The sequence below is a fragment of the Pseudophryne corroboree genome, chromosome 2 (assembly GCF_028390025.1).
Source record: "Pseudophryne corroboree isolate aPseCor3 chromosome 2, aPseCor3.hap2, whole genome shotgun sequence".
Taxonomy (NCBI): Eukaryota; Metazoa; Chordata; class Amphibia; order Anura; family Myobatrachidae; genus Pseudophryne; species Pseudophryne corroboree.
The window spans coordinates 632,124,391-632,137,402 of record NC_086445.1 but is presented as its reverse complement, the minus strand read 5'-3'; the positions used below and the strand labels follow the sequence as shown (position 1 = coordinate 632,137,402).

The following is a 13,012-nucleotide window of genomic DNA, read 5'->3' as shown; positions in this document are numbered from 1 at the left end:
GCCAGTTTTTTATATATTTTAGCGGGACAGAAGCCCGCCGCTGAGGAGGCGGGGCTTCTTCCTCAGCACTCACCAGCGCCACTTTCTCCACAGCACAGTGCTGAGAGGAAGCTCCCCGGGCTCTCCCCTGCTTATCCACAGTGAAAGAGGGTTTTAAAGAAGGGGGGGGGGGGCACATAATTTGGCGCAAGAATAAAGATTACAGCGCTATCTGGGTAAACATATTGTGTGTTTTTTTTCCTGGGTCATATAGCGCTGGGTGTGTGCTGGCATACTCTCTCTCTGTCTCTCCAAAGGGCCTTGTGGGGGAACTGTCTTCAGATAAGAGGATTCTCTGAGTGGGGTGTGTCGGTACGCGTGTGTCGGCATGTCTGAGGTAAAAGGCTCTCATAGGGAGGAGGTGGAGTTAATGACTGTGGTGTCTCCGTCGGCAACACCGACACCTGACTGGTTGGATATGTGGAATGTTTTAGTGCTAATGTGAATTTATTGCACTGTGGCATGTACAGGCATCAAACCCTGCCTTTCCCCTATGTCACAGGGACCTCCGGGGTCTCAAAAGCGCCCACTATCCAGAATAGTAGACACTGACGCCGACACGGATTCTGACTCCAGTGTCGACTACGATGATGCAGTTACAGCCAGAATTGGCAAATAGTATTCAATATATGATTATTATAATAAAAGATGTTTTGCATATCACAGAGAAACCCCCTGTCCCTGACACGAGGGTACACATGTATAGGGTAAAGAAACCTGAGGTAACCTTTCCCCCATCTCATGAACGAGTTATTGAAAAGGCTTGGGAATCTCCAGACAAGAAACTGCAGATCCCCAAAAGGATTCTAAGGGTGTATCCTTTCCCGCTAAGGACAGAATACGGTGAGAATCTTCCCCAAGGGGGAAAAAAGCGTGGGCACGCTTATCCAAAAGAGTAAAGCTGCCATCCCAAGATATGGCTACCCTCAGGGATCCTGCTGATCGCAAACAGCAGGCTACCTTAAAGTCCATTCACACATAATCGAGTACCTTACTCAGACCGGCAATAGGGTCGGCTGGAGTTTGTAGCGCGGTAGCAGCGTGGATAGGTACATTATCGATTGAAATGGATACCCTGGATAAGGGTACCATTTTATTGACCCGGGGTCATATTACCGATGCTGTCTTATATATAAGAGATGCTCAAAGAGACATTGGCCTACTGGGTTCTAGAATCAACGCTATGTCGATTTCGGCTAGACGAGTCCTATGGACCCGGCAATGGACAGGTGATGCCGACTCAAAGAGGCATATGGAGGTTTTACCTTACAAGGGTGAGGAATTGTTTGGGGAAGGTCTCTCGGACCTGGTCTCCACAGCTACAGCTGGTAAATCAAAATTTTTGCCTTTTATTCCCTCACAACCTAAGAAAGCACCACATTATCAGATGCAGTCCTTTCGGTCACAGAGAAACAAGAAAGTACGAGGTGCATCCTTTCTTGCCAGAGGTAAGGGCAGAGGAAAGAAGCTGCACAACACAGCTAGTTCCCAGGAACAGAAGTCCTCCCAGGCCTCTACAAAATCCACCGCATGACGCTGGGGCTCCGCTAAGGGAGTCCGCCCCAGTGGGGGCACGTCTTCGAATTTTCAGCCACATGTGGGTTCACTCACAGGTGGATCCCTGGGCAATAGAAATTGTTTCTCAGGGTTACAAGCTGGAATTCGAAGAGGTGCCTCCTCGCCGGTTTTTCAAATCGGCCTTGCTGACTTCTTCCCCAGAAAGGGAGATAATGGTAAATGCAATTCACAAATTGTATCTTCAACAGGTGGTGGTCAAGGTTCCCCTACTTCAACAAGGGAGGGGATATTACTCAACCCTGTTTGTAGTCCCGAAACCGGACGGTTCGGTCAGACCCATTTTAAATTTAAAATCCCTGAATCTATACTTGAAAAGGTTCAAGATGGAATCGCTCAGGGCGGTCATCGCCAGCCTGGAAGGGGGGGATTTTATGGTATCTCTGGACATAAAGGATGCGTACCTTCATATTCCCATGTATCCACCTCATCAGGCGTATCTGAGATTTGCGGTACAGGATTGTCATTACCAATTTCAGACGTTGCCGTTTGGGCTTTCCACGGCCCCGAGAATTTTCACCAAGGTAATGGCGGAAATTATGGTGCTCCTGCGCAAGCAGGGTGTCACAATTATCCCGTACTTGGACGATCTCCTCATAGAAGCGAGATCAAGAGAGCAGTTGCTGAACAGCGTCTGACTTTCACTGAAGGTGTTACAGCAACACGGCTGGATTCTCAATATCCCGAAGTCGCAGTTGGTTCCTAAGACTCGTCTGCCTTCTTGGGCAAAATTCTGGATACAGACCAGAAAAGGGTTTATCTTCCGATCGAAAAAGCTCAGGAACTCATGACTCTGGTCAGGAACCTATTGAAGCCAAAACAGGTGTCAGTGCATCACTGCACTCGAGTCCTGGGAAAGATCGTGGCATCATACAAAGCCATTCCCTTCACAGGTTCCATGCGTGGACTTTCTAATGGGACCTACTGGACAAGTGGTCCGGGTCACATCTACAAATTCATCAGTTGATCACCCTGTCCCCCAGAACCAGGGTATCTCTCCAGTGGTGGCTGCAGAGTGCTCACCTTCTAGAAGGCCGCAGGTTCGGCATTCAGGACTGGATCCTGGTGACCACGGACGCGAGCCTCCGAGGTTGGGGAGCAGTCACACAGGGAAGAAACTCCCAAGGTCTTTGGTCAAGTCAAGAGACTTGTCTTCACATCAACATCCTGGAACTGAGGGCCATATACAGCGCCCTACGTCAAGCGGAGACCTTACTTCGCGACCAACCAGTTCTGATCCAGTCAGACAACATCACCGCAGTGGCTCATGTAAACCGCCAAGGTGGCACAAGGAGCAGAGTGGCAATGGCGGAAGCCGCCAGGATTCTTCGCTGGGCGGAAAATCATGTAAGCGCACTGACAGCAGTGTTCATTCTTGGAGTGGACAACTGGGAAGCAGACTTCCTCAGCAGACACGACCTGCATCCAGGAGAGTGGAGACTTCATCAGGAAGTCTTCGTACAGATTGCAAGTCAGTGGGGACTGCCCCAGATGGACATGATGGCGTCCCGCCTCAACAAAAAGCTACAGAGGTATTACGCCAGATCAAAAGACCCTCAGGCGGTAGCTGTAGACGCCCTAGTGACACCGTGGGTGTTCCAGTCGGTCTATGTGTTTCCTCCTCTTCCTCTCATAGCCAAGGTGCTGAGAATAATAAGAAAATGAGGAGTGAGAACAATTCTCATTGTTCCAGATTGGCCACGAAGGACCTGGTATCCGGATCTGCTGGAAATGCTCACAGAAGATCCGTGGCCTCTTCCTCTACGACAGGACCTGTTGCAACAGGGGCCCTGTCTGTTCCAAGACTTACCGCAGCTGCGTTGACGGCATGGCGGTTGAACGCAGGTTCCTAGCGGAAAAAGGCATTCCGGATGAGGTCATTCCTACGCTGAAAAAGGCTAGGAAGGACGTGACAGCTAAACATTATCACCGTATATGGCGAAAATATGTTTCTTGGTGTGAGGCCAGGAATGCTCCTATGGAAGAATTCCATCTGGGCCGTTTCCTTCACTTCCTACAGACTGGAGTGAATTTGGGCCTAAAATTAGGCTCCATTAAGGTTCAGATTTCGGCCTTATCCATTTTCTTTCAAAAAGAATTGACTTCTTTCCCAGAAGTACAGACTTTTGTGAAGGGAGTGCTGCATATTCAGCCTCCTTTTATACCTCCGGTGGCGCCTTGGGACCTTAACGTGGTTTTGAGTTTCCTTAAGTCGCACTGGTTTGGAACCACTACAAACGGTGGAGTAAAAATATCTCACTTGGAAGGTGGTCATGTTATTAGCCTTGGCTTCGGCTAGGCGAGTGTCGGAATTGGAGGCTTTGTCTCGTAAAAGCCCCTATCTGGTTTTCCATATGGATGGAGCGGAATTGCGGACCCATACTCAATTCTTGCCTAAGATGGTGTCATCTTTTCATATGAACCAACCTATTGTGGTGCCTGTGGCTACGCGAGACTTGGAGGATTCCGAGTCCCTTGATGTAGTCAGGGCTTTGAAAATTTACGTGGCCAGAACGGCTAGTGTCAGAAAAACAGAAGCACTGTTTGTCCTATATGCAGCCAACAAGGTTGGCGGCCCTGCTTCAAAGCAGACTATTGCTCGCTGGATCTGTAACACGATTCAGCAGGCGCATTCTACGGCTGGATTGCCATTACCAAAATCGGTTAAGGCCCATTCCACTAGGAAGGTGGGCTCGTCTTGGGCGGCTGCCCGAGGGGTCTCGGCACTACAACAATGCCGAGCTGCTACTTGGTCGGGTTCAAACACCTTTGCAAAGTTCTATAAATTTGATACCCTGGTTGAGGAGGACCTCCTGTTTGCTCAATCGGTGCTGCAGAGTCATCCGCACTCTCCCGCCCGTTTTGGGAGCTTTGGTATAATCCCCATGGTCCTTACGGAGTCCCCAGCATCCTCTAGGACGTTAGAGAAAATAAGATTTTAAACCTACCGGTAAATCTTTTTCTCGTAGTCCGTAGTGGATGCTGGGCGCCCGTCCCAAGTGCGGACTACTTCTGCAAGACTTGTATATAGTTTTGCTTACATAAGGGTTATGTTATAGTTTCATCGGTCTTGAACTGATGCTATGTTGTTTTCATACTGTTAACTGGTTAGTATATCACAAGTTATACGGTGTGATTGGTGTGGCTGGTATGAATCTTGTCCTTGGATAAACAAAAATTCTTTCCTCGTACTGTCCGTCTCCTCTGGGCACAGTTTCTCTAACTGAGGTCTGGAGGAGGGGCATAGAGGGAGGAGCCAGTGCACACCCATACCTAAAGTCTTTCTTAAAGTGCCCATGTCTCCTGCGGAGCCCGTCTATCCCCATGGTCCTTACGGAGTCCCCAGCATCCTCTACGGACTACGAGATAAAGATTTACCGGTAGGTTTAAATCTTATTTTTATTGGGTACACACTGGAGCGATGTGGCCCTACTTGTGGGAGGTCATGTGCTGTCTTGGAGTGTGACCTGTTTTCTTGAAATGAGTGCAGCTGTTACACGATAGACAGCTTTAGGATCGCTGTTATTGAGTTTATGCCTTCTTTTTCCCTATACCGTGGGACTAGACAGGGCTGCTCCCTATCCACTACCCTGGTGATAGATCCGATGGGTTTTATTCTTATTCTTTGATATTCTGGATTCTTCATTTTGGGAGTAAAGTAGATACTGTTACTCTGTATGCTGATGATTTATTATTGCTTCTTCAGAATTACAGGGTGGCCATGCCAGTGGTTCTGCAAGTCATGGAAGAGTTCAGTAGCTAGTCTGGGATAATCTCTAGGATTAATCTTCTATATTGCCTTTATGGGGGCTCCTCCTGCTGCTCCGGAGCTGGCCTTGCTGCTGTGCTGGGTCACTAAATTTAAGTGTTTGGGAGATTAGATATCAAATTAATTGGAGGAGTTTATTGCCGCTATAACGTGGGGCAAACTTCACTTAAAGGTTACAGGTAGGGTGAATCTAATTAAAATGGTAGTGCAAGCTAAAATTCCTCTATATTCTGCAGCAGTACACAATGTATATTCCTGCACCTTTATTTTGTAAATTAAGTAGCATGCGCTCGTCTTTGATATGGGCGGGTACGCAGTCTTGAATATGGCTGGATGTTCTTGCTAGGTCTAGGATAGGTGGTGGTATAGCACTCCCCCATTTCAGGTTTTACTATTATGCTGCACAGCTGGCACACATTCGATCATGGATACAGGATAGCTCTTTTGACATCATCACTGCTCTTCTTGTTTCCCAAGCAATCTGGAACATACTTTCTCTAACGTCCTAGTGGATGCTGGGGACTCCGTAAGGACCATGGGGAATAGACGGGCTCCGCAGGAGACTGGGCACTCTAAGAAAGATTTAGTACTACTGGTGTGCACTGGCTCCTCCCTCTATGCCCCTCCTCCATACCTCAGTTAGAATCTGTGCCCGGACAGAGCTAGGTGCATTTTAGTGAGCTCTCCTGAGCTTGCTAATAAGAAAGTATTTTAGTTAGGTTTTTTATTTTCAGAGAGCTTCTGCTGGCAACAGACTCTCTGCTACGTGGGACTGAGGGGAGAGAAGCAAACCTACTAACTGCGGCTAGGTTGCGCTTCTTAGGCTACTGGACACCATTAGCTCCAGAGGCATCGAACACAGGAACTTAACCTTGGTCGTCCGTTCCCGGAGCCGCGCCGCCGTCCCCCTCGCAGAGCCAGAAGACAGAAGCCGGCGGGTTGAAGCAAGAAGATGGCAAAATCGGCGGCAGAAGACTCCTGTCTTCATATGAGGTAGCGCACAGCACTGCAGCTGTGCGCCATTGCTCCCACACTAACCCACACACTCCGGTCACTGTAGGGTGCAGGGCGCAGGGGGGGCGCCCTGGGCAGCAATTGAGTACCTCCTGGCAAAAAGCAGCATATATATAGCTGGGCACTGTAATATGCATGAGCCCCCGCCATTATTTTTATACAAAATCGCGGGACAGAAGCCCGCCGCTGAGGGGGCGGGGCTTCTTCCTCAGCACTCACCAGCACCATTTTCTCTCCACAGCTCCGCTGAGAGGAAGCTCCCCAGGCTCTCCCCTGCAGACTCACGGTAGAGAGAGGGTAAAAAAAGAGGGGGGGCACATAAATTTAGCGCATTAATCATATATACAGCAGCTACTGGGTAAACACTAAGTTACTGTGTAATTCCTGGGTTATATAGCGCTGGGGTGTGTGCTGGCATACTCTCTCTCTGTCTCTCCAGAAGGCCTTGTGGGGGTCCTGTCCTCATATAGAGCATCCCCTGTGTGTGTGGTGTGTCGGTACGCTTGTGTCGACATATTTGACAAGGAGGGCTATGTGGAAGCAGAGCAGGTGCAGATGAATGACGTGTCTCCGCCGACACCTGATTGGATGAATATGTGGAAGGTGTTAAATGATAATGTAAACTCCTTGAATAAAAGGTTGGATAAAGCTGAAACCTTGGGACAGTCGGGGTCTCAGCCCATGCCTGATCCTACAGCGCAGAGGCCGTCAGGGTCTCAGAAGCGCCCACTATCCCAAATTATTGACACAAATATCGACACGGATTCTGACTCCAGTGTCGATGGCGATGATGCAAAATTGCAGCCTAAAATGGCTAAAGCCATCCGCTACATGATTATAGCTATGAAGGATGTATTGCACATATCAGAGGTAAACCCTGTCCCTGACAAGAGGGTTTATATGTTTGGGGAGAAAAAGCAAGAGGTGACTTTTCCCCCTTCACATGAGTTAAATGAGTTATGTGAAAAAGCGTGGGATTCCCCTGATAGGAAAGTGCTGATTTCCAAAAGGTTACTTATGGCGTACCCTTTCCCGCCAACGGACAGGATGCGCTGGGCATCCTCCCCTAGGGTAGACAAAGCTCTGACACGCTTATCTAAGAAGGTGGCCCTGCCGTCACAGGAGACGGCCTCCCTAAAGGATCCTGCGGATAGGAAGCAGGAAAGTATCCTGAAGTCTGTTTATACACATTCAGGTACTCTACTGAGGCCGGCAATTGCGTCGGCCTGGATGTGTAGTGCTGTAGCAGCATGGACAGATAATCTGTCTGAGGAACTGGATACCTTGGACAAGGATACTATTTTACTGACCCTGGGGCATATAAAAGACGCTGTCCTATATATGAGGGATGCCCAGAGGGACATTTGCCTACTGGGCTCTAGAATAAATGCAATGTCAATTTCTGCCAGAAGGGTCCTGTGGACTCGGCAATGGACAGGTGATGCCGACTCCAAAAAGCACATGGAGGTTTTACCTTACAAGGGTGAGGAATTGTTTAGGGACGGTCTCTCTGACCTAGTTTCCACAGCTACGGCTGGGAAGTCAAATTTTTTGCCATTTATTCCCTCACAGCCTAAGAAAGCACCGTATTACCAAATGCAGTCCTTTCGATCACAAAAAAGCAAGAAAGTCAGAGGTGCATCCTTTCTTGCCAGAGGCAGGGGTACAGGAAAGAAGCTGCACCATACAGCTAGTTCCCAGGAACAGAAGTCCTCCCCGGCTTCCGCTAAATCCACCGCATGACGCTGGGGCTCCACAGGTGGAGCCAGGAGCGGTAAGGGCACGTCTCCGAAATTTCAGCCACCAGTGGGTTCGCTCACAGGTGAATCGCTGGGCTATACAGATTGTGTCTCAGGGATACAAGCTGGAATTCGAAGTGATGCCCCCTCACCGTTACCTCAAATCGGCCCTGCCAGCTTCCCCCATGGAAAGGGAGGTAGTGTTAGCGGCAATTCACAAGTTATATTTCCAGCAGGTGGTGGTAAAGGTTCCCCTCCTTCAACAGGGAAGGGGATACTATTCCACAATGTTTGTGGTACCGAAACCGGGCAGTTCGGTCAGACCCATATTGAATTTAAAGTCCCTGAACATTTATCTGAAAAGATTCAAGTTCAAAATGGAATCGCTCAGAGCGGTCATTGCAAGTCTGGAAGAGGGGGATTTTATGGTGTCTCTGGACATCAAGGATGCTTACTTGCATGTCCCCATTTATCCACCTCATCAGGAGTACCTCAGATTTGTGGTACAGGACTGTCATTACCAATTCCAGACGTTGCCGTTTGGGCTCTCCACGGCACCGAGAATATTTACCAAGGTAATGGCGGAAATGATGGTGCTCCTTCGAAAGCAAGGAGTCACAATTATCCCATACTTGGACGATCTCCTCATAAAGGCGAGGTCCAGAGAGCAGTTGCTGATCAGCGTAGCACACTCTCAGGAAGTGTTGCAACAGCACGGCTGGATTCTGAATATCCCAAAGTCGCAGCTGATTCCTACGACGCGTCTGCCCTTTCTGGGCATGATTCTGGACACAGACCAGAAGAAGGTGTTTCTCCCGGCGGAGAAGGCTCAGGAGCTCGTGACTCTAGTCAGAGACCTCTTAAAACCGAAACAGGTGTCGGTGCATCACTGCACGCGAGTCCTGGGAAAGATGGTGGCATCATACGAAGCCATTCCCTTCGGCAGGTTCCATGCGAGGATCTTTCAGTGGGATCTGTTAGACAAGTGGTCCGGATCGCATCTTCAGATGCATCGGCTGATCACCCTATCCCCCAGGGCCAGGGTGTCTCTCCTGTGGTGGCTGCAGAGTGCTCACCTTCTCGAGGGCCGCAGGTTCGGCATACAGGACTGGGTCCTGGTGACCACGGATGCGAGCCTCCGAGGATGGGGGGCAGTCACTCAGGGAAGAAACTTCCAAGGGTTGTGGTCAAGTCAGGAGGCTTGTCTGCACATAAATATCCTGGAACTAAGGGCCATATACAACGCCCTGAGTCAAGCGGAGCCTCTGCTTCGCAACCAACCGGTGCTGATTCAGTCAGACAACATCACCACAGGGGCTCATGTAAACCGCCAGGGCGGCACAAGAAGCAGGGTGGCGATGGCGGAAGCCACCAGGATTCTTCGTTGGGCGGAGAATCGTGTGCAAGCACTGTCAGCAGTGTTCATTCCGGGAGTGGACAACTGGGAAGCAGACTTCCTCAGCAGGCACGACCTCCACCCGGGAGAGTGGGGACTTCATCAAGAAGTCTTCACGCAGATTACAAATCGATGGGAACTGCCACAGGTGGACATGATGGCATCCCGCCTCAACAAAAAGCCGGTCTATGTATTTCCTCCTCTTCCTCTCATACCCAAGGTGCTGAGAATCGTAAGAAAAAGAGGAGTGAGAACAATACTCATTGTTCCGGATTGGCCAAGAAGGACTTGGTACCCGGCACTGCAAGAAATGCTCACAGAGGACCCATGGCCTCTGCCTCTCAGACAGGACCTGTTGCAACAGGGGCCCTGTCTGTTCCAAGACTTGCTGCGTTTGACGGCATGGCGGTTGAACGCCGAATCCTAGCAGAAAAAGGCATTCCGGATGAAGTTATTCCTACGCTAATAAAGGCTAGGAAGGACGTGACAGCAAAACACTATCACCGTATATGGCGAAAATATGTTGCTTGGTGTGAGGCCAGGAAGGCCCCTACAGAGGAATTCCAGCTGGGCCGGTTCCTGCACTTCCTACAGTCTGGAGTGACTATGGGCTTGAAGTTGTGGTCCATAAAGGTCCAGATTTCAGCCCTATCCATTTTCTTTCAAAAAGAACTGGCTTCTCTTCCTGAGGTTCAGACGTTTGTTAAGGGAGTGCTGCATTTTCAGCCCCCTTTTGTGCCACCAGTGGCACCTTGGGATCTCAACGTTGTGTTGGGTTTCCTGAAATCCCACTGGTTTGAGCCACTTAAGACCGTGGAGCTAAAGTATCTCACGTGGAAGGTGGTCATGCTATTGGCCTAAGCTTCGGCTAGGCGTGTGTCAGAATTGGCGGCTTTGTCATGTAAAAGCCCCTATCTGGTTTTCCATGTGGACAGGGCAGAATTACGGACTCGTCCACAATTTATGCCGAAGGTGGTGTCATCTTTTCATTTGAACCAACCTATTGTGGTGCCTGTGGCTACTCGTGACTTGGAGGATTCCAAGTTGCTTGATGTAGTCAGGGCTTTGAAGATTTATGTGGCCAGAACGGCTGGAGTCAGGAAAACTGACTTGCTGTTTATCCTGTATGCATCCAACAAGCTGGGTGCTCCTGCTTCAAAGCAAACTATTGCTCGCTGGATCTGTAACACAATTCAGCAGGCTCATTCTGCGGAGGGATTGCCGCATCCAAAATCGATAAAAGCCCATTCCACAAGGAAAGTGGGCTCTTCTTGGGCGGCTGCCCGAGGGGTCTCGGCATTATAGCTTTGCCGAGCAGCTACTTGGTCGGGTTTAAACACCTTTGCAAAATTCTACAAGTTTGATACCCTGGCTGAGGAGGACCTTGTGTTTGCCCATTCGGTGCTGCAGAGTCATCCGCACTCTCCCGCCCGTTTGGGAGCTTTGGTATAATCCCCATGGTCCTTACGGAGTCCCCAGCATCCACTAGGACGTTAGAGAAAATAAGAATTTACTCACTGGTAATTCTATTTCTCGTAGTCCGGAGTGGATGCTGGGCGCCCGTCCCAAGTGTGGACTTTCTGCAATACGTGTATGTAGTTATTGCTTAATAAAGGGTTATGTTGGCATCCGTGGTTGATGCTTTGTTGTTCATACTGTTAACTGGGTATGTTATCACAAGTTATACGGTGTGATTGGTGTGGCTGGTATGAGTCTTACCCTGGATTCCAAAATCCTTTCCTTGTAATGTCCGCTCTTCCGGGCACAGTTTCCTTAACTGAGGTCTGGAGGAGGGGCATAGAGGGAGGAGCCAGTGCACACCAGTAGTACTAAATCTTTCTTAGAGTGCCCAGTCTCCTGCGGAGCCCGTCTATTCCCCATGGTCCTTACGGAGTCCCCAGCATCCACTACGGACTACGAGAAATAGATTTACCGGTGAGTAAAATCTTATTTTAATCTCTTTAATTGTAGTACCCCGATACTTGTTCAAGCAGTAAAAATATGGCTTGAAGTTCAGGTGTTAATTCAGTTTACTGAAATGGACCATGACACTCCTTTATAGCATTCTTATTGCTGCGCTTTCTGTAAGACAGGTCTGGGATACCAGAATTGTGTTGGTATGGTGGGACAGTTGCATTCTGATGAGGATCTGAAGCCGTTTGTTCAGTTGAGGGATGAATACAGATTGCTGGCTACGTATTTCTATAGGATTTTGCGATTTTACTGGCCACTATCAGGATGGTTCTCTAGATATTACACACTCCCAGTGAATCCGTTTATGTTCACTTTAGACCCTATGAAATATGTGTCCTTTGCCTACTTTCTATTCTTCCATCCCAAAGTTACTTTACCTACACCTACGTGCATGCTGGGAAGCTATGGTGGGGATCATTAGTGATGAGCTGGACACAACCTTAGAATATCCCCATAAGGCTATCACCTCTATAAGATTTCAGCAGACCCAGATCTTTATCTTACCCAGAACGTGTTTAACTTCTACTCGCCTGGTACGTTTTGAAGGCCGGACCTTCTGGCATCTATTAAGGGGATTTTCTGTACTTAATTTTGGACTCCACTATGTCTAATACTGGTATTCCCCTCACGGTACTTACACCATAATTTGTCATTTTGCTTTTACGTATTCTTTTAAGTCCTGTCTGAATTACTTTTGCTTTAACCCTACTCTCACAGCCACTTTCAATTCTAGCAGTCTACTTTAAAACTTAATTTATGCAATCTTATAATCTTTACTTCAAATTTAGTTTGTAACTATTGTCAACTACCATACACATTTAATACAACCATACTTAAAATTTTCTTAATTTTGACATTTTTTCACCCATTTACCTCCTCTATACTGTGTCCAGGTTTTCATCAACCCTGGTCTACCTAATCCTTAATTTTCCCCATTCCTTCTGTCAACCCCCCCCCCCCCCCCCCAGTCTCACATCTCCAACTCTTTCCTCTTCTATTTCCCCTCCCTCCCTTCCTGTCTCCCCACTTTGTCACTTCTGCCCCACCATGTTCCTACTACCCCACCGCTCAGCCCAGTTCCCACCCTCCATCTGCATCACTCTGCACCCCCTTCCTACCCTCCCCCTGCAGTTCCCCCTCCTAGCTTAGAAACCTGAACCAACACTACACCCGCTTTATCCTTTCCATCTAAATTAATATCCCCTCAATGCTACAGCAACCCTGATAATCTCATTTGCTTCTCTCCCTCAAACGCTTACCCCCTATCCTGTGCCCTCTGGAATGTCAGATCTGTTTGTAACAAACTGGTCCCCACCCATGACCTTTACATCTCCAACTCCCTGCATCTCCTGGGCATTACAGAAACCTGGATTACTCCCTATGACACCTCTTCTCCTGCTCTCTCTGCATTCTTGCACATACCCTGACACGGGGGTCGCCAAGGTGGTGTTGGCATCCTCTTACCCTCTAGCTACTCCTACCAGCTCATACCCCCAGAACCATCCC

The 13,012-nt window shown here is 48.8% G+C and overlaps 1 protein-coding gene across 1 annotated transcript in view; it reads left to right on the top strand.

The window, feature by feature from the left end:
- The window catches only part of ILRUN (inflammation and lipid regulator with UBA-like and NBR1-like domains), a 137,101-nt gene that overhangs the window by 12,146 nt on the left and 111,943 nt on the right, over window positions 1-13,012 (top strand). The gene's annotated exons all lie outside the window — the stretch shown is intronic.